Here is a 19,716-nt window from a genome sequence, read left to right as displayed (position 1 = left end):
ATTGGCTTCCCGCAGTTCGGCCCCATTATATCCTAAGGGCCATTGAAGTCAATGGTGAAAACATAGGGTATATTCTGGGGGCTGGAGGGGAGGGGGTTTGAGGGAGAGGCTCCAAAATGCTGGAGCCTCTCCCCAAGATACCCTCCATGTTTCAGGAACATTGAACCAGGGAGTCCTGTTCTACGGCCCCCCAAACAGGTTACCCCATCCCCTCCATTGTTCTCTATGGTGGGAAAAAAGTCAAAAAGAACAGTGGTGGCAGTCATAACTTTTTTAAGAGACCCGAAGGAGAGCTGGGGGAGCCAGAATGACCTATTGCGTGTGATGTCTGAGCAGCAACGCCGCTCGGACATCACACGTGAGAGGTGGAATTTGCTCCTACGAATCCAAGGCCACCACCCCGGGGCTCAGGGAGGCAAGGGAACGTTTTGCCTCGCCCCTCCCCTCCCCCCGCGCACAGGCGTCGCAGCTGCCGCCAAGAACAGTGATGGCAGCCATAACTTTTTAAAGAGCCCCTCCCGAGAGCTGGGGGAGCCAGATGACCTCTCACGTGTGATGTCCCAGCGGCAACGCCGCTAGGACATCACATGCGAGAGGTGGAATTTGCCCCTACGAGTCCAAGGCCACCACCCCAAGGCTCAGGGAGGCGGGAGAATGTTTCGTCCCCCCGCGAGTGTTGCAGCTGTTGGTGAGAACAGCGGTGGCAGCCATAACTTTTTAAAGAGCCCCGAAGGAGAGCTGGGGGAGCCAGAATGACCTCTCGCACGAGAGGTGGAATTTGCCCCTACAAGTCCAAGGCCACCACCCTGGGACTCAGGGATGCGGGGGAACGTTTCGCCCCCCCCCACGGTTGCCCAACTGATGGCTCGTGGGAGCAGGGGGCGAGGCTTATGTGCCCGCCCCCTGGGCTCCTGAGTGGCGGAGTGGTGCTCTGGTGCACTTCTGCATGAACCGAGGTCTGCATAAAGGTGATTCCTCCTGGTATTTTGTGAAGTATATCCTGTGCCAATCAGTTAGAAGAAAGCCAGGCCTAGCTGTCTGCTTTGAGTAAGAATGAAGAAGGCATGAAGAAATGCCTCAGCATGCACCATGTTGGGGATCACTAGTCTAACCCTTTGTAAAAGCCATCTAAACTAGTAGACACCACCGTATCTCAAAGTAATGAATTCATTTCTGTATACTGTATTTTGTCTGTGCTGAACCTATACTGTATACTGTATTTTGCCTGTACTAAATCTGTTATCAAGTTCTAGTGTCATAAGGAGATTGCATAAATTACCTCAGTGTGTACAGTTTGATTTGTCAGCTGACAGCCTAAGCAGCTGTAGTGCCTGTTCCATTGTTTTACTTGGATAACTCTCCTAATTCCTAATTCTGCCTGACAATCAGCAAGATTTGCCTACCAGCAAGCAGGAGAAAATCTAATTAAGTGCCCATTCTAACCCTTTATCATGCCATAGCATTTATAAAACACTTTCTGTGTTTAAAGTGCTTCACATATGTCTCAGCAGTCCTTCCAATGATCTCTTAAAACAGTAGTGTTAAACTTAGGGTTTGGGGAACCTTGGGTGGGGCCACAGAGCTACAGTTGCCAGCCCCCAGGTCCCAGCAGGGGTTCCCCCACTTTTGGGGGCTTCGATCCACCACTGGCCAGCTGGCTGGTGGGGGAAACCTCACCCCCAAACAACTGATGTGATGACATCACTTCCGGGTGATGTCATCATGCAGTGACACTCTGGTTTTGGGGGCAAACCATAGAGTTTTGCCCAAAAACCAGAGCGTTGCATGTGATGTCACCGATGCAATGATGTCACTTCTGGGTGACGGCGTCGCATCGGGGACGTTGTGTGCAATGTTCTGCCCATCCCTGGAACACCCTCCAAATCCCCCCGCCAGGACAGCAAGAGGATCTGGCAACCCCTCCTACTGTGTCATGACCCCCTATAGAACTTCCTTTTTTGCTAGCTTTTCAGAGGATCTGCTGCACAGAGAGCAGGATTTTATGCCTCCTGCCTACTTTTGCAGTTGCCTAGCAACAATCACTGACTTGATGCCACCTAATTACATGACTCACCTCGGCCTGGCTGCTTGCTACTGATCAACAGCAGCCAGCCTGTGAAAGCCAGTGTGGTGCAGCAGTTAGAGCTTTAGAGTAGGATTAGGGAGACCCAGGTTCTAATTATCCATCTGCCATGGAAGCTCACTAGATGATGTTGGGCCAGTCACATACTTTCAGCCTAACCTACCCCACAGTGTTGCTTAGGGGATAAAAAGGAGAGTGATGTAAGCTGCTTTGGTCCCCACTTTGGAGAAAGATGAGGTTTAAATGAAGTAAATGAATAATAAATATAGTTGAAGATGGGAGGCAGATAAAAGGTGTGTTGATGAATAGCTGAGGATAAAATGAAGCAAGGAAAGGGGAGAATATAAGAACATAAGAGAAGCCAATGTTGGATCAGGCCAATGGCCCATCCAGTCCAACACTCTGTCACACAGTGGCCAAAAATACCAGGTGCCATCAGGAGGTCCACCAGTGGGACTAGGACATTAGAAGCCCTCCCACTGTTGACCCCCCCAAGCACCAAGAAGACAGAGCATCACTTGCCCCAGAGTTCCTATCTGTAAAGGTAAAGGTACCCTTGCTCGAAAGCCAGTCGAATACGACTAGGGTTGCAGTGCTCATCTCCATTTCCAAGCTGAAGAGCCAGCGCTGTACGAAGACATTTCCATGGTCACGTGGCCGGCATGACTAGATGCCGAGGCGCATGGAATGCTGTTACCTTCCCACCAAAGCAGTACCTATTTATCTAGTTGCAATTTCTTGTTTTTGAACTGCTAGGTTGGCAGGATTCCTGTCTGTACTTTGTAGCTAATAGCCACTGATGGACCTCTGCTCCACATGTTTATCTAATTCCCTCTTGAAGCCATCCGTGCTTGTAGCCGCCACCACCTCCTGTGGCAGTGAATTCCACGTGCTAATCATATGGCAGTTTCCAGGAGAAGGGAAAGGGGAAGCAATTTAGGAAGGGGAATGCAGAGGAAAGTGATGTGCCCCACCAAGTCCTTGCAGGTTCCCCGTGTGCAAATGTTTCCAGATCAGCTGGCACCACACAACCCGGCCTTAGTTTTCCTAGGCAGAGTCTGCTGGTGGGGGAGGGGGGAAAGGGAAAGCTGAAGGCAGAGGAGCAGATAAATGTAGGTTGGCTGTTGGGTGGGAGGAAGAGAAGGAAGCAGGAAAAGGTGAGAAGCTGTGAGGACTTGTAGAATTTCATTCTGTGCCCTTCACATAACCTATTTGCATATGTTTGCCATCACAGGAATCCCTCCAGTCTCACTTTGTAATCTGAAAAAGGCAGTCATGTCTTTAATGAGAAAAACAGAAATAAATTTTCCTTGTACGGATTTTAAGATCCCGAATACTCCTAGTCAAAGCACAGGAATACAGCTGTATCCTTTAGAGTGAGGGTGGGGCATGTTTTCCTTAAACTTCCTTCTGTTTAAATTGTAGCCAAAATGTGATAAGTTCATCACCTCTCAGTTTGTCTCTGATGGTTTGGCCATGATAAGAGATAAAGACTCTTGCTAATTGACAGCAGCAGCTTCATATGTTCACACTATCTAATTATCACATGAATAACATAATTGTATAATGTGTAAAGGCCAACAACAGATAGAATCTAGTGCAAACAAAATGACTGTTGCAATTGACTGAGCATGCACAACACTATGTATTTAGTGGCATTGTCTCTGTAAGAGTGTTTGTTATTTTCAGGTGTGTCCAACTGTGTCTTTTGTGGAGTTGGAAAGATGTGTAAGTGGGTTACAGCTGTACATCTTACTGTTTATTCACTCACTGGGGCATTTGGTAATTGCCAGTCCTTTTCCAGCTGGCCTTGGTTTCAGTGGCAAATTTGTTTGATTAAAAAACACCAGATTACGATCTGGAGGGTTCAGGTTGACTTTAGGTAAAAGAGAGGGCGGCCTGTCTGCAGGAAAACAAGAATGGTACTTAGAAGTCTGCCAACAGACGTATTAATGCCTGCTGCTTCTGGAGTGAGGAAAGGACAAGTTGGCAGCCAAACCTCTGAGACTGACAGAATGGTGAGAAACAGCATTTACATGCATGGATGGCTGATGCATTTAGCCAGTAGGAATGGATTTTGTGAGGGTTAACAGTTTGGCTATGAACGTGCTGAAATAACTTTAAAATAAATTATTTTGATTAACTGTTAAGTGAATTGTTCAAATTTGTTCCCTGGCTACCGGCAGGGAATGGGAAGTAGGTCTGCCAGATCCAGGTTGGGAAACTCCTGGAGATTTGGGGATGGAGCCTGGGGAGGACAGGTATTCAGGGGTCTTGTTGTAGAAAAAGAGCTGCCGGAGCTCATTAGCATAACTCATTAGCATAACTTATTTGCATATGCCACGCCCCCTGACATCACCGGAAGTGACAGAAGGCCACACCCCCTGACATCACCGGAAGTGTGTCAGAAGGCCCGGCTACTTACCCTCCTGCTTCATCCTCATTCCCAAACGGAATGAGGATCGAAGCAGAGGGCGGGGTAAAGAAGGGGGCGGGGCTTCACCACGTGACCGCCCCGCCCCCTAGAGGTTCTCTTCCGGAGCTCCGTACCTGAGAGCTCCCCCCCGACTAGAGCCCTGGCTATGCCTCAAAAAGCATGATCTGGCCACAGTGATTCATGCTCTCATTGCATCCAAGTTAGCTTACTGTAATGTACTCTAAATGGGGCTGCCTTTGAAAATGGTTTGGAAACTTCGATTGGCCCGACATGCAGTGACCAAGCTACTGTCAGTACTGAAAGATCTGCACTGGCTACCCATTCATTTCTGGGCAGAATTCAATTCAAAGTTCTAGTTCTTATCCTTGAGGCCCTAAATGGCCAGGGTACCCAAAGGACCATCTCTTCCCATATTACCCAGCCCACCACTTAAGATTTCTGCCCCCCACCTCCGGAGATGAGACAGGCAGAAACCAGAGGCAGGATGTTTTCTGCGGTTGCCCTTGGAATACCCGTCCTCCTTGATGCTCCTCTGGCATCTCCTTTACTTTCTTTTAGATGTCAGGCTAACCTGGGCTTTTAATTAGGGGGTGTATCAGTAATAGACTGCATCCACAAATTAACGAACCACAACTTACCTTTTTCGCCAGCTGTTCTTCTCCTTGGTTTGTGGCCCTCTGACGGTCCTCCTGAAAAAGTCAAAAAATTAATCAGTATTCTTTCCACAGTGGCTAAAATTCTAATTCCAAGGTTTTGGAAAGATACTAAGGTGCCAAATATAACTCAGTGGTGGTATAAAGTATGGGATTTATTTATGTTGGACATTTTTTCAATTTATCATTCCAATAATCAAAATGAGAGTGACTTTTCTAATCCTCTAAATATCTGGTACCCCATTTTAGATAAAATAGACATTGACACCTTTGATTGGGAAACCATTCTAAAGCCAAATACAAATTATTGGTATTTGGTTAGCCTAGAGTTATTAAGTGAGATTTTTTTAATATAGACTTTTTATGATATTATTCATTGTATAACTGTGGACAGAGAGTCGCCATTTTGTATTGCAGTTTTTTATATTAAAATAAAAATTATTTAAATAAATTAGGGGGTGTATCTTATCAACTTTTAGATAGACTACTTCTGTTTTATGGGCAGTTTTTATGCTACTTATGCCTAATTTTTAATACTATGTTTTTTCATTATAAGCCACCTCGAGCAGGACTCTGAAGAGGCAATATAGAGATATTCTTAATTAAGTCATTAACTATAGTTTTTAATAATTTGAACCTGTGTGTGACAAAGAAGCCTACCTATTTTTCACAGTAGACTATTTGTGGGAGTGGACTGAAGTGGATTGCTGCTGTTGGATCGTTACCTGAAGCACTCCTTCATGCAGCTGCTACTGTAACTATGTCATCCAAGGTCCCCTGTTCTTGCCCATGTTTTCAGCTGGTTATGAAGTGGCTGGCCATTATAGAAGCTTGAAGAGGAACTCAGACCTTTTGTGTTAAAACATGAACAGTCAGTGCACAAAGGCTTCCTCCTTTATGACATAAGAGTTGTCATATCTACAGCACTGAGGCATTGCATGTTGGAGCTCTACATTTCAGGCTCCCCAGGATAGTGTGGATGGAGGCTTTTGCTTGCAGCTCTGTGGTGGCCCAAGATGGACCCAATAAAGAGTTGGTTTTGGCTTCATATTGAATTTGCTGGCCCATTCTAGTGCTTCTTGATAGTGGTATTCCAAGGACTGGATCACTGTTCTATCAATGATATCCTGAGCCATTAGGAAACTTTTATGCAGAATCGTTAAAACATATGGACTTCCAGAAACAGTCATCTAAGATAATGGGGCCCACACATCAGAAGATTTTTTGACATTTTTCGACAATGTCCTGATCCATCATACCATATCAGCTGCCTTTCATCCAGCAACAAATAGCCAGAACAATAAAGAACACATTAAAACAACCTGTTGAGATGACTATGGTTAACATCTTGTGGGTTTTCTTTGAATACAAGGAGTTCTGCTGTGCTGTTAATGAATAGGTAGTTGATAACTATACCAAACCATATGCACCCTGGCCTGAAAGGACTGACCAAAGAATGCTGATTGTGACACCATGTCCTGCACTCTGGAGGCAGGCCATCCAGGTCTCCTTGGAAGCAGTGCCCTCTGGTTTGGGGAGTGAATTTTAAAAGCATCAGCAGGAACTGGACCACAGGCTTGCACCTTGTGGACTAGTTGATCCAGCAAGGCAGCTCTCCCTAGCCTCAGCCCAAATAGGCAGGGAAGTAATCCCAGTGGAGGCCAGATGACTGCTTCAGGGGCTGGTGGTCTGAGGCCTTGCTTGCAGGCTTAGGCAGGGTGGCCTCTGGTGCTGCTAGACGATTGTCAGCAGGTGCCTTGGTGGTGCTGGGCCCTCCCTGATCTTCCTGGCCCTCCTCAGCCACCAGCCTTGGTTTATCAGGCTCTTCCCCTGAAGACTTAGAGTCTGAGTCAGTGGACTGGTCAGAGGGGATCATGACACACTGCTACAGTGGATTCCAAAGACCCCTGAACTCGACTCAAGCATCAGAGTCATTATCCTACGAGACTGACACCAGATAGGCATGTGGAACAGATGAGGAAGCACGTACCTAGGTCGGCATCTTCCTCTGCAAGTGATGCAGCAGGGAGTGTTGAAAAATTGCCCAGGAACTCAGCCAACGACATGCTGACATGGATCCTGGCTTAGAAAAAAGAAGAGCCACAGCCTACTAAGACATCAAATGTCACTCTTTCAGTCCCCGTGTATGACCTGGGGTGGCCACCTTGCGCTACAGCCCATTCCAGTATCTTCATTGCAACCCTAAGCATCTATACTCAGAAGTAACTCCCATTGTGTTCAATGGGACTTACCGCCTAGTAAATGTCTTTTGGGTGGCATCCTAAGGGAGCTGGAGGGGAAGAGTACAGACCCTCCCTGGATGGCCATACAGTACTGGAGTTCAGTTTCTACAAAAGCAGTTTTGCTTTTACATTCAATTTGGCTCCTGATATTTATTTTTAAATTTATTTACAGGATTTATAGCCTGCCTTTGTGCCCTCATCAGGCCACCATAAGGTTGCCAAGTCTGTTGGACCAGCTGGTGGGGAATGGGGGTGAACTTACCGAAAGCAGGGAGGAAAGAAGCCGGAAATAAGCACAATGTGTTTACATTAGAAGAAGAAGAAGAGATTGGATTTATACCCCGCCCTTCACTTGGAGTCTCAGAGCGGCTTACAAACTCCTTTCCCTTCCCCTCCCCACAACAAACACCCTGTGAGGTGGGTGGGGCTGAGAGAGCTCTTGACCGAAACTGCTCTTTTTCAAGGACAGCTGTGCCAGAGCTTGCGACTGACCCAAGGTCACATCAGCAGGTGCAAGTGGAGGAGTGGGGAATCAAACCTGGTTCTCCCAGATTAGAGTCCGCACACTTAACCACAACACCAAACTGGCATCTACCATAGAGTTTTGCCCAAAAACTAGAGCATCCCGCTCCCCGACATCACTTCTGGGTGACGTAGGCACATCGTATTTATTTCTGGCTTCTTGTCTGTTGTGGGGGGTAATTCTGCCCCCCACCAACCAGCTGGCCAGTGGCAGACAGGAGCACCCCAAACCAGGGTACCCCCACCCCCACTGGGGGGGTCTGGCATCCCTAGGCCACCAAGATGGCTGATATCAAATAGTTCAATTCAAGGCTTCCTCCTGTCACCTGGTGTTCCTATTGTGGTGAAGAAGATGGTTTGATTCAAAGACTTTTATTGTCGGATTTGATACACATGGATGTAATATTGGTACTCATTTGAGAAAGACTACTCGAAACGAGCTTTCACTCGAGAAGTTCGTCTTGTCTACCTGTTCACCTGTTGAAAATATAAAGAATTCTTCATGAAAATCATCATTATTCAAGATCAATTTACTTCTGTGAGTTTGGGTTAAGACATAACTCTGACTGTATTAAGAGTCTGGTGGTTTTACCAGTAAAGGATGCCGCCCCCAAACAACTTGGGGAAACAGCTTGTCAGATGTCTGAGTGTGATGTGAATTCAGTGCTCAGATGGTGACCTTTTCCATTGCTACAGGCTTGTCCTGTACTAATATGGTGGCAGTAGTGTGGGTCACCCTACAAATACAATGAAAGCCAATGTGCTTTTGGCAAATGCATAAATATTGTTCTGCACTTTCACTCTTCTGGAAAGAACTAATCAAGACCAGATCCAGATGAAGGAATTCAACTGAACTGCAACAAAGTTGCCTCAGTTTGTTATGGCTGGGTCTCCTGGGAATGCAGTTGCCCTTATGTGGAAAGGAACAAGGAGGAAGAACATTCAGCAATGGAGCCAGAATAATGAAGGGGCTGTCATACAAGATCAGAAAATGCAACAAGTAAAAGCTATGTTCCTATCCTAAAAATAATTCTTTTTGAACAACTATATATGTTGGAGCCTGTTTTTTCCTACTTGCTACGGATTCTCAAAGGAGACAGTTGGTAGGACCTGATGAAGTCCAAAACTCTAGATGTTTGTTTGGGAAACAATGGTTTGTGAGAATGGCAGATAAAACACCAACAGTTTTGCAAGCTACAACTAAAATTCTGAATTTATGTATGTGAATGCTTCCATGTTTGGTAATATTTATATTAAAAGCACAAGCCACTATTTAAATATGTAATCCAAACAATCTAAATATTTATGAAAACATTTTAATAAAGATGGCTGCTTTTTAATAAAGAACAACCTGGGCTCACTGTCCTATCTGGGCCTTCAGTTTTTCCTTCTAGCTTCCAGAGCCGTATATCTCAGTGCATAGGGGATGATGGGCTGTGGCTCAGTGGCAGAGCATCTGTTCAGGCAGAGGTCCCTGGTTCGATCTCCAGCATCCCCAGTTCAAAAGATCAGATAGCAGATCATATGAAAGTCCCAGACTGCAATTCTGGGTAGCTGCTTCCAAACAGAGTAGACAGTGTTGACCAATGTTCCCTCTAAGCTGTGGAGTCTTGTGAGCAAAAATTCTACTTTGTGAGCTACCGGCATCAGAGCTGTGAGCAAGCAATTTGGCTACTGCATCAATTAGTTTGCTCTGGAGCCCAGCCTTCCTGAGCGAAGACAAAAATGTGTGAGCCGGAGGCTAAAAAACTGTGAGCTGGCGCACACTAACTCAGCTTAGAGGGAACACTGGTGTTGACCTTAATAGACCAATGATACAAGAATGGTGCTTGGCTGAACACATGATGAGCCTCTCTTCATGTTGCATTAGAGAAACATGGTCTGATGTCTCAATGTGATTTTAGCCTGAAATGCAGCTGGGTGAAGGGAGGAAATTTGGATCAGAAACACAGTACTGGGCACGGAGGGTTAGCTTTTTACCCCACTCCTCCACAGATCACAGTTAGGGTGCCTATTTTCTTTCCCTACCAGGGCTAATTGCAACCCAAGGAATAGGATTGTCAGAACAAAACAAAACAAAAAAACCCTTGCCAACACATCTGAAATATACTGGGTTCAGACGCGTAGAAGTGATCAGCTCATAGTTTATTAGTGATTCAGCAAGAGAAAGAAGAAGACTCCAATCCTTGGCCAAAGACAGGTATTTATGCCTGAAAAGGGTTACACCCAAAACACACCCCACTCACAACACTCTATTGTTTCCCAGTTGGTTTACTCTAGGATCCCTGTCTCCCTACTGGCCCATTCTAAGATCCTAGCAATCTATTGTTATGCATCAGTCCTTTTGCAAGGGCAGTTCAGGCTCAATACATAACACCCCTCCCCCCATGGTTAAGAGCCTCTTCAACTGACAAAGTCCTTTAAATACGCTGGTCGATGCCGCTCACAATTCGCACAGCGTGGTTCCACTGATGGGGCTGCAGGTTCAGGAACTGTGTCAGGGGCCGGCCCTGCCGTCGGACAGGGAGAGGTGGTGGCGCTGGGACGTTGTCGGGGCCAGTGGTGGTGGCTGCCGCTGGCGTTCCGCCAGCAGCTGTCCATTGTTTTCCGGCTGGGTGCTGCTGGTGGGCATTTTCTCCTCAGGCTCCAGCTCCTCTGGGCTTAGCAGCTCCTTGTCACTGTCTTCTGGTGTGGGTATCCCAGGTTCAGAATGGAGGAGATTGCTGTGGAGCTGGTCTATGTGTCGGCGGAGCCTCTGTCCGTCTTCTGTGGACACCTCATATGATAGAGGCCCAGTCACCCTTATAACCTTGGCAGGGACCCAGGCTGGGCCACTGGAGAAGTTGCGTGCATAGACAGGGTCGCCCGGGAAGAACCTGTGGGGAGCGGCTTGATTCTCTGGGGCCGAGCTGTGCTCCAGAGTGCAGTCTGGGTGCAATCGATTGAGATGAGTTGTGAAGCGCCTTCCCATCAGGAGTTCCGCGGGGCTGCAGCCGGTGGTTGTGTTCAGGGTTACCCGCTGGCTGAAGAGGAAGGCTGCCAGCTGGTGGTCCCAGCTTCCCTGGACGATCCTGCGGAGGGACTCCTTAGTCGTCCTCACCATCTGCTCAGCCTGGCCGTTGGTTGCGAGGTGGAAGGGAGCGGAGTGGATGTGTTGGATGGCATAGTAGTCCGAGAATTCCCAAAACTCGGATGAGGTGAAAGCCGTCCCATTGTCCGTTACGACGGCATCTGGTATGCCGTGTGTACTAAAGATCTGCCATAGGGTGCGAATTGCTGCTCGGGACGATGTGGAGGGGACCAGCACCACTTCTAGCCATTTGGAGAACGGAATCCACCAGGATGAAGAAGATCTGGCCCTGGAATGGACCCGCAAAGTCGAGGTGCAGACGGGCCCATGGCTTGTGGGAGGACTCCCACTGATGCACCGGGGCCCTGGGGCTCTGGCCGGGACTCTTGGTACATCTGGCAGCATTTAACACAGTCCTCAATTTCACTGTCCATGCCGGGCCACCAAACGTAGCTGCGGGCTAGCGCCTTCACACGCACGATTCCCGGGTGCGTTTCATGTAAGGTTGCTAGGACATGCTGGCGCAGCGGAGCAGACACAACCACCCAGCTTCCCCACAACAAGCAGCCCTTGTGGGCCAACAGTTTGTCCCAGCGTGAGGAGAAGGCGGCGAACTCCGGGCCCACCCGGCTGTTGGGCCAACCCCTCCCCACCCGGTCCAAAAGAAACCTTCTTCCTTGTTCCCCTGAGTTTTATCACCTCTCCTTTCCCCACCCACTGACCAGGTCAGGCCAGGTAAGAGAAGTTTTTCCTGGAGAGTCTTCCTGGGGATTATTGCTGGAGCCTTTCTAGTCTAAAGTCCTCAAAATGCCTGTTCTCTGCCCTAGGAGGGAGAGAAAAAAACTTTTAAAACTCAGAGTGAATGTGTTTGCTCATTGAAAACCTCCATCCAAAAAGGCATTTCTTCACACCTCCCCCTTCCAAGATTCATGTGGAAGAGCATCCTTTTACAGAAGTTTTGTTGTTGTTCAGTCGCACAGTCGAGTCTGACTTTCTGTGACCCCATGGACCAGATCATGCCAGACCTTCCTGTCTTCCGCCGTCCTCTGAAGTTCACTCAATTTCATGTTCGTTGCATCTATGACACTATCTGACCATCTCATCCTTTGCCGTCCCCGTCTTCTTTGACCTCCAATATTTCCCAGCATCAGGGTCTTCTCCAGTGAGTGCTCCCTTCTCATTTGGTGGCCAAAGTAGCAAATCCAAACAAATCTGTTGTAAGAAATTCATAAGTTACATAGTACACAGTAAAGAATCTACATGCAAGTAGATCCAGCACATAACCACACATAGGAACTAGTAATTTTTAAAAGTGTAAAGTACTTGGTTCGCCGCATGGAAGACTCGGACAACGACATGCCGTTGCACACGTTTATTCAGTACTTCACACAAGAACACACAACGGCCCTGCAAGGCCAACTATATACACTCCCACCCCTGGGCCTCCCACTCCATTGGAGGGTTTGAATTTCCCGCCAAGAAGCCCATTGGTCAGCTAGGGGGGGGACTAGGATCCTAGGTCCCATTGTCTTTCTGGAGCCAAGTTCCTGTCTTTCTTGTGGCCGCCGTGTGGCGGGCTGCATACATAACAAAAAGTCTGTGTACTTCCTGGATATGAAATCTGGAGCCATGTTGCTGCATCCAGCAATGCATTTAGTCTTTCTGTTAAACTTCTGAATCTTCCAAGACCACCTCTGAAGTTTAGTGTTTGAGTTCTTCTTCATAGTTTGCAGCCATTGTAGAGATGAGTGGTCTGTTAAGAGGATGAATTCTTGCCCCCACAAATAAGGTCTAAGTTCCTACTCCATGTTTGAAAGGGGGGGGGAATGGACTCTCCTGTTGTCTTTAGCTAGACCTATTAGCATTTTTAAGAGGTAGCTGAGGTGAGCCTGGAAAGCCATTGACTGACCTGTTCTCTGTCCAGAGGGGGGGGGGGGACTCAGAGGGAATGTTTTTGCTCATTTCAAACCGCCATCCAGAAAGCCTTTTCTTCACTGTCCCTAAAGTTCCTGCTGAATGTATGACTCAGCTTCATGTCTCCAGTTTTGTAATCCTGAACTATAATTCAGTCAAAAACTTGCTTTCCTGTTGCCGTTCCCCGGTGCCATTTAGTGAGTTCTATAGTTTCCTCCTGATAAGTTGCCCACCTCTCAAGTATTCCTTTATCCTCTGTCATAATCTTTTCTTTCTTGAAAAGAACCCATTTTATGCTATGGCCCAAAACTGGTATAACTAGCCTGGCTTTAGAGCCAGTAATCGGAGTCTGACCCTGGATACCAACTGAACTGCAGCAGAGACTCCCAACACACACTGGATCCCTCCTTCTTCCAGCTGATTTCTCTGCAGAACAGGACAGGAAACTTTTGCTCCCTGTCTTGATCTATCCCCCCCCCCCATTTTTCAAACCACACTTGTGTCTCACTTTGCATTTTTCCAGAACTTCCATAATGCTATGCATCATAACTCTTTGCATTAGTTCTGACATGACTTATTCATATGTGCAAGCTATCAGCTGGGCTTCTGCTGTCATCAAGCCCTTATCTATTCATTTTATATCCTGCCTTTCTTCCATGGAAGAGATCAGATCTTTGTTTCAGCCAGTTTGCTGCATCCTGCACCTTCAGCCCTTTTCCTGAGACTGTTTTTGTCTTCCCTGTTTAGTTCTTACACTGCCTCCTTCTAATGAACTCAGGACAGTATCCATAGTATTCCTCTCCTTTTATCCTCACAACAACCCTGTGAGGTAGGTTAGGCTGAGAGAAAATGACAGGGCCAAGGTCACCCAGTGAGTTTCTTGGCAGAGTGGGGATTTAAACTTACACAGTCCTAAACTTTTTTTCTATTCTATCTATTGCTTTCCATTTTTTTGCCATTGCTTGCCAGTTGTCTCCAAGCCTGGTGGCACTCAGTTGCCTTCAGACAGCTAGCAAGTGACGGAAATGAGTAGAAACTGAGTGCCACATTTCACTAGGCATCAAGCATAGGCTGGCTCATGGGCCAAATCCCAACTCGGCCATGAAACTCCACAAGTGAACTCAGCCTATCCAGAGTGTCCCAAAATGAGTGGTGTTCATCCAGATGCATTTTGTTAGTGTCAAGAACAAAGCCTCAGACATCTGCTCCATTTCTTAGGATTCCAGTTGCTTAGACACCATTATGAAGTTAACACCTGCATGTGATATCTCCTTCGTGACCACCATTAGCATCTAATCTGCTTAGGTACTGGAGCTGTCTCCATACCATGAGGTTCACAAGCATGATTGTTTGAATGCCTTGAATGGTTTTTGCCAGGACTGAAACTTCAACCTCAACTGGACCTAAGCTTTATATTTCTATTATAATTCCACCTAACAGCCACTTTCATCTTTGTCGATCTGGTGCTTCATAATACAATACACCTGGTTTTCCAGATAGGCACCATTCAGCAGCGGACGGGCACAACTATATGATTGTGGATTTTTTTCTTAACCTTTTGCTAGCAAACAAGCATTGGCCTGAGACATCTATTTTATCAGCTCAGAAAGCCTGGGAGACAGAGCGCTTTTCTTCTTAAGCTGACCCAGATGCTAGGGTCAGTGTACGAGGGCACGCTGAAGGGGACGTGCCAGTTTTTGCCAACACAGCTGCTCCCTTTTGCTGGCAGCTGGGCTTGAATATTCATGGCAGTAAATGATCAGGGCTGGCATTTGTTTGGCACCACAAGCGGGCAAACTTTTGGAGGCTCCAAGAACACAGCTCTTATTCCTTTCAAAACAGTGCTCTCCTTGCATCCCTGCTTTGTTTCGATTTAACACGGTGGTACGAGTAGACCAATTAGAAGCCGGGCTGAAGTTGACAGCCTGGTTGAGGGTCTGTGAAATTGGTTTTGGAGGACATATGACCATATCCGGCCAGCCTTCCATTCCCAAAAGATGTCACAGTGAGGCTGTGTCTTCTTGGTGCTTGGGGGGGGGTCAACAGTGGGAGGGCTTCTAATGTCCTGGCCCCACTGGTGGACCTCCTGATGGCACCTGGTATTTCTGGCCACTGTGTGACACAGAGTTTTGGACTGGATGGGCCTTTGGCCTGATCCAACATTGGCGTATCTTATGTTCTTATGTACTTATGTACTTATGTACTTGAAACAAAGGGAAGGCAATGTTGCTTAGTTTCTAGTTTCTTGAGGAGTTTGATGAAATAACACACATGATATAAAACAAAGTTTGAGTCCAATGGCACCTTTAAGTTCAACAAAAGTTTATTCTGGGTATCAACTTTTGTGTGCAAGCATTCTTCTTCAGAAGCATGTATCTGAAGAAGTGTGCATGCACACGTAATCTTATGCACAGAATAAAACTTCATTGGTCTTAAAGGTGCCACTGGACTCAAACTTTGTTCTATCACTTCAGACCAAAACGGCTACTCACCTGAATTTATACACTTGGAGTAAGTCTGTTTCAACAAGTTGGGTAGTAGGAAGAATCATACAGGTATCACCGGAATGATTCATGATTTCACGATACATTTTGTCCATCCAAGAGAAATGGACAAAAATGGCAAAAGCAGCTAAATCTTTTGGAATCTGTGTGGGATGAAGGGGAGCCACATCCAGCTTGGTCCCCTAATCCCAGAGGGGAGAGGTCAGCAGATGCACCACAGTGCACTCGCTCTCCTAAACCCAAAGCAGAGGGGCTACCCAACTGGCCTGCTGTCCTACCCCAGAGGAGAATGGTTACCATCCCCAGGCCCACCCCGCTACACCCACGGGGGTGAACCCAGGACTTGCCCTCTTCTTCTTCCAGGGGAGAGGGCCCCAGCCATTTCATCCTCTTTGCCCTGTAGGGGGCCAGAGGTGACTCTCAACAGCCGACAAGCCCAGAGAGATGGGCGCTGGGGCCAGGCTCCGGTCTGGTCTCTGCCCCTCAACAAACTCCATCATACCTCCTGGACTTCAATGGAGCACCACCACTGAGGAGGACCCCTGTACCAGAGGAAGATACTGTCAGTCTCTAGGATCCATGCCCAGGGGCTGTAAGTGGTGAGGAAGACTGGTCAGGCACTGCCAGCCACCATGAATGAGAGACCGGGGCCTCGCTCTGCTCCCCTACCCATGGGCTTATTTGCCTACACACCTCAACAAACTTCTAAGTTGCCAGAAAGAATGTGCATGCCAAAATATCCTCTTATGTATGTACTAGAAGTAAGGCCCGTTGTGGGAAGAAATACAACGAGTTCTAGAACAAGGCTCCAGGTGAGTGTCCCAACTGTGGCTGGTGGGGCAGCAGAGGGAAGGAGAAAATGGAGGGAGGCAAGCCATGTTTATTTCCTTCTGCTTATCTTTTTCTCCCCTCTTCATAGTAACATCTAGTAGAACATAATTTCTGGTGTATCAGAATTTTGCTGCACATTTCTCCACCTTACCTATTGAAAGACAATGATGTACAACAAGGCCAAGGACATCTGCAGCCTGATGCCACTGCCTTATGCGTTATATGTCACTATCAGAGAAAAAAGCAATGTGGGTTTGGTTGTTGTTGTTTTTTTGCTTTTATTGGATCTAGTGTGACATAAACCAAATTGTGTGGTGTGTGATGAGTACCCATCTAGGATTTCTTCCCTTCTTCCTTCTTTTGTCTTCAGAGGGACCATCTATAATTTGGACCATGTAAAAATTCTCCAGGAAAGTGATGAGGGAAAGTGTATTTGTTATTCTTCTGTCTAGCGGGCACATGTGGCAGCCACATCAGTAGTTTTGGGGACTACTTTTAGACTTAATTTTAAAAACAAAAGTAATGCACAAGAACATGGGTGCCTATCCACACATTGCCCCCTGTGGAAAAGTATATGCAGTCCTCTAGACTCAGTCTCACTTCAGTAAGATGAGGTAAAGTTTAACAAAAAGATGTAGTATATTTTACCAATCAGTTGACTTGTAAGGAACTAAGTAGGAGACTCTGCTACAATCTCAGCCTAACCTACCTCACAAGGGTTGTTGTGGAGGAGGGGAGAATTATGTTGTAAACTGTCAGGTCTCCACTGGGGAGAGAAAAGTGAGATATGGGCTCTTTTTGTAGCAGGAACTCCTTTGCATATTAGGTGACACACCCCTAATGTAGCCAATCCTCCAAGAGCTTACAGAGCTCTTCTTACAGGGGCTACTGTATGTTCTTGGAGGATAGGCTACACTAGGGGTGTGTTGCCTAATATGTAAAGGAGTTCCTGCTACAAAAAGAGCCCAAAAAGAAGGGGACAGTAAGGATAAAGCTGATGCTGATGCTTCATAGAAATACTCATCTGTACACAGCCTAGTGTTTCAAATAGCAAGAAAACATTTCTTTCCATGGAGCATGAAAACAGATGTAGCTCCCTTGGGTTTACGAGGGCAAGTTCCCTTGCCTCCTCTACTGGCACCTGGGCCCAGCTGTGATACTGGGCAAAATTTTGCCTCTCCTCTTCTACTTTGGGTTGACCTTTGGCTTTTTAAACCATTTTTTTATATATTCATTTAAATATTTATTTGGTCTCTTTATTTTTAGACCACTGATTTAAAAAACCCCAAAACCTGGAGTCAGCCTCATGACTGCCACAGCCAATGAGCACTCGGCTTTGGAACAGCTGCTTTGCTCCTGGATTTGATTCAGCTATGGTAGTCTGTAATGAAGCTACATTATCATGAATCAGAACACTGGTCCACCCCAGCTTAATATTCTCTACTCTGACTGGCAATGGTTTCTAGGATCTCAGGTCTTTTTCAACTGAAGATGCTGGGGATTGAACCCGAGACCTTCTGCATGCAAGGCATGTGCTCTACCACTGGGTCATAGCTCCTCCCCTGATGAGAAGGGGTGGAGTTCAAGGGTTTGCCTGGAGATCCCATGATGAATGTTCACTGGTAATGGAAGAATACTTAGTACATAAATATTGTTTACTAAGAAAAAGGCCCGTTGTGGAAGTAAATACAACGACCTCTAGAAAGAGGCTCTGGGTGGGTGCCCCGGCCTTGGGCACTCAGTGTCAATTTGCTGTGGCGACCTCAGCAGGGTATAATGACACTGAGTCCACCATTTTCTCCAGAGGAACTGAACTCTGCTACCTAAAGAACAGTTGTAATTTTGAGTGATCTCCAGCCCTCACCTGGAGATTGGCAACATTGGTTCCCCAGAAGGGAATAGTTGGTTTGGACGGTGGAGTCTATGGCTTTTTACCTGTCCGAGGTCCCACGCCTCCTGAAACCTCACCCTCTCCAGGCTCCATCCCTCACATCTCCAGGAATTTCCCACCTGGAGTTGGCAACCCTATCTCCTTCCCAGCCAATCATCAACCCTTTATTTCCCCCTCACTCTTCCGCTTTCCACCCCCCACACACCTGCAGTCTGTCCCGTGCTCTGAAGCCCTGACTGCTACGTCACATTGGCTGTCATACGGGGGCCACCTCAGCAGCATATAAGGATACAGAGCCCACCATTTTCTCCAGGGGAAGTGATCTCTGCCATCTGGAAAGCAATTGTAATTCTGAGTGATCTCCAGCCCTCACTTGGAGATTGGAGATTGGAGATTTTACTTAAGAACAGCAAACTGTTTAGAATGTTAGAGGCAAAAGCCAATCAAGTCGCATATGCAAACGACCTCTGTGTTCCGAGCTGGAAAGGAAACAAACCTCCATGGAAGATCAACTGTTGCAAGTCCAAATGGAAAAGGCCAATATGATCCTTCATTTTCAGGGCGTGCCAGAGAACAGAGGGGAGAATCTTAAAGAAGTGATGAGTGAACTGCTAGCCCCAGTGACAGAAATGAAGGCGGAATCGCTGCTTAATGACATGGATGTGGTCTATAGATCATATTCAGGTTACATAAAGAAAAATAATCTGCCTGGGGAAATTGTGGTAAGATTCTCAAAGAGGCATGTCAGGGATGCAATCCTGAAAGCGGTTGCTGGAACACCCCTGAAAGCAGGGGAAAATACCATCAGAACGCTGAAGGATATTCCATTTGAAGTAAGACAACGGAGAAAGAAGTATAAAGAGCTCGTGCTTTTTCTTCAGACAAACTCAATTGGATATAAATGGCTATTTCCAGAAGACGTCACTTTCAAGATCAAAGACAAAAAAGAAAAGATTGACTCTGTCCTGAAAGCTCAAGAATTCCTAAGAGTTCAGCTGGGAAGGCCAGAGGACGGGAAAAAAGAAGAGGACAGCAAGTCCAGCGGCAAGCTAGACACTGGTTCTTCTGGAGAGGACTCTCTGTCTGAGCAAGGGGCAGCAGCCCCCAAAAGTCCTTCCAAGCTGCGGAAGAGAAGGGGAAAGGAGAAGTAAAGGCTGAAGGACTCTGAAATGTGCCTTTGAGACTTTTTTATGGGATGATCGGGGGTACTGTTTCTAGACAGTTAAACTTAAGCTTAAAAGGAAAAGTATTATAAATGTTTGACTCAGTTTATGATGAGAAGACTTGATGTTACTAAGCTAGTTGGAGGATCTCCTTTCTTGGGCTTTTAGTTAGTAGTGGGTTCTTTACTTTATCCCGTATATGTAGTTTCCACTCCCTTTTCTTCTGTTGTAGTTTTTGTAGTGATAAAAATAATAAAAAATCCCCTCCGGGGGCTCAAAAAAAAAAAAGGATACAGAGCCCACCATTTTCTCCAGGGGAACTGATCTCTGCCGTCTGGAGATTGGACACATTTTACCTCAGAAGAGCAAAACTGTTTAGAATGTTAGAGGCAAAAGCCAATCAAG

Source organism: Gekko japonicus, unplaced genomic scaffold (genome assembly GCF_001447785.1).
Source record: "Gekko japonicus isolate JY-2015 unplaced genomic scaffold, Gekko_japonicus_V1.1 scaffold631, whole genome shotgun sequence".
Taxonomy (NCBI): Eukaryota; Metazoa; Chordata; class Lepidosauria; order Squamata; family Gekkonidae; genus Gekko; species Gekko japonicus.
Note: the sequence above shows the minus strand (reverse complement) of the source record.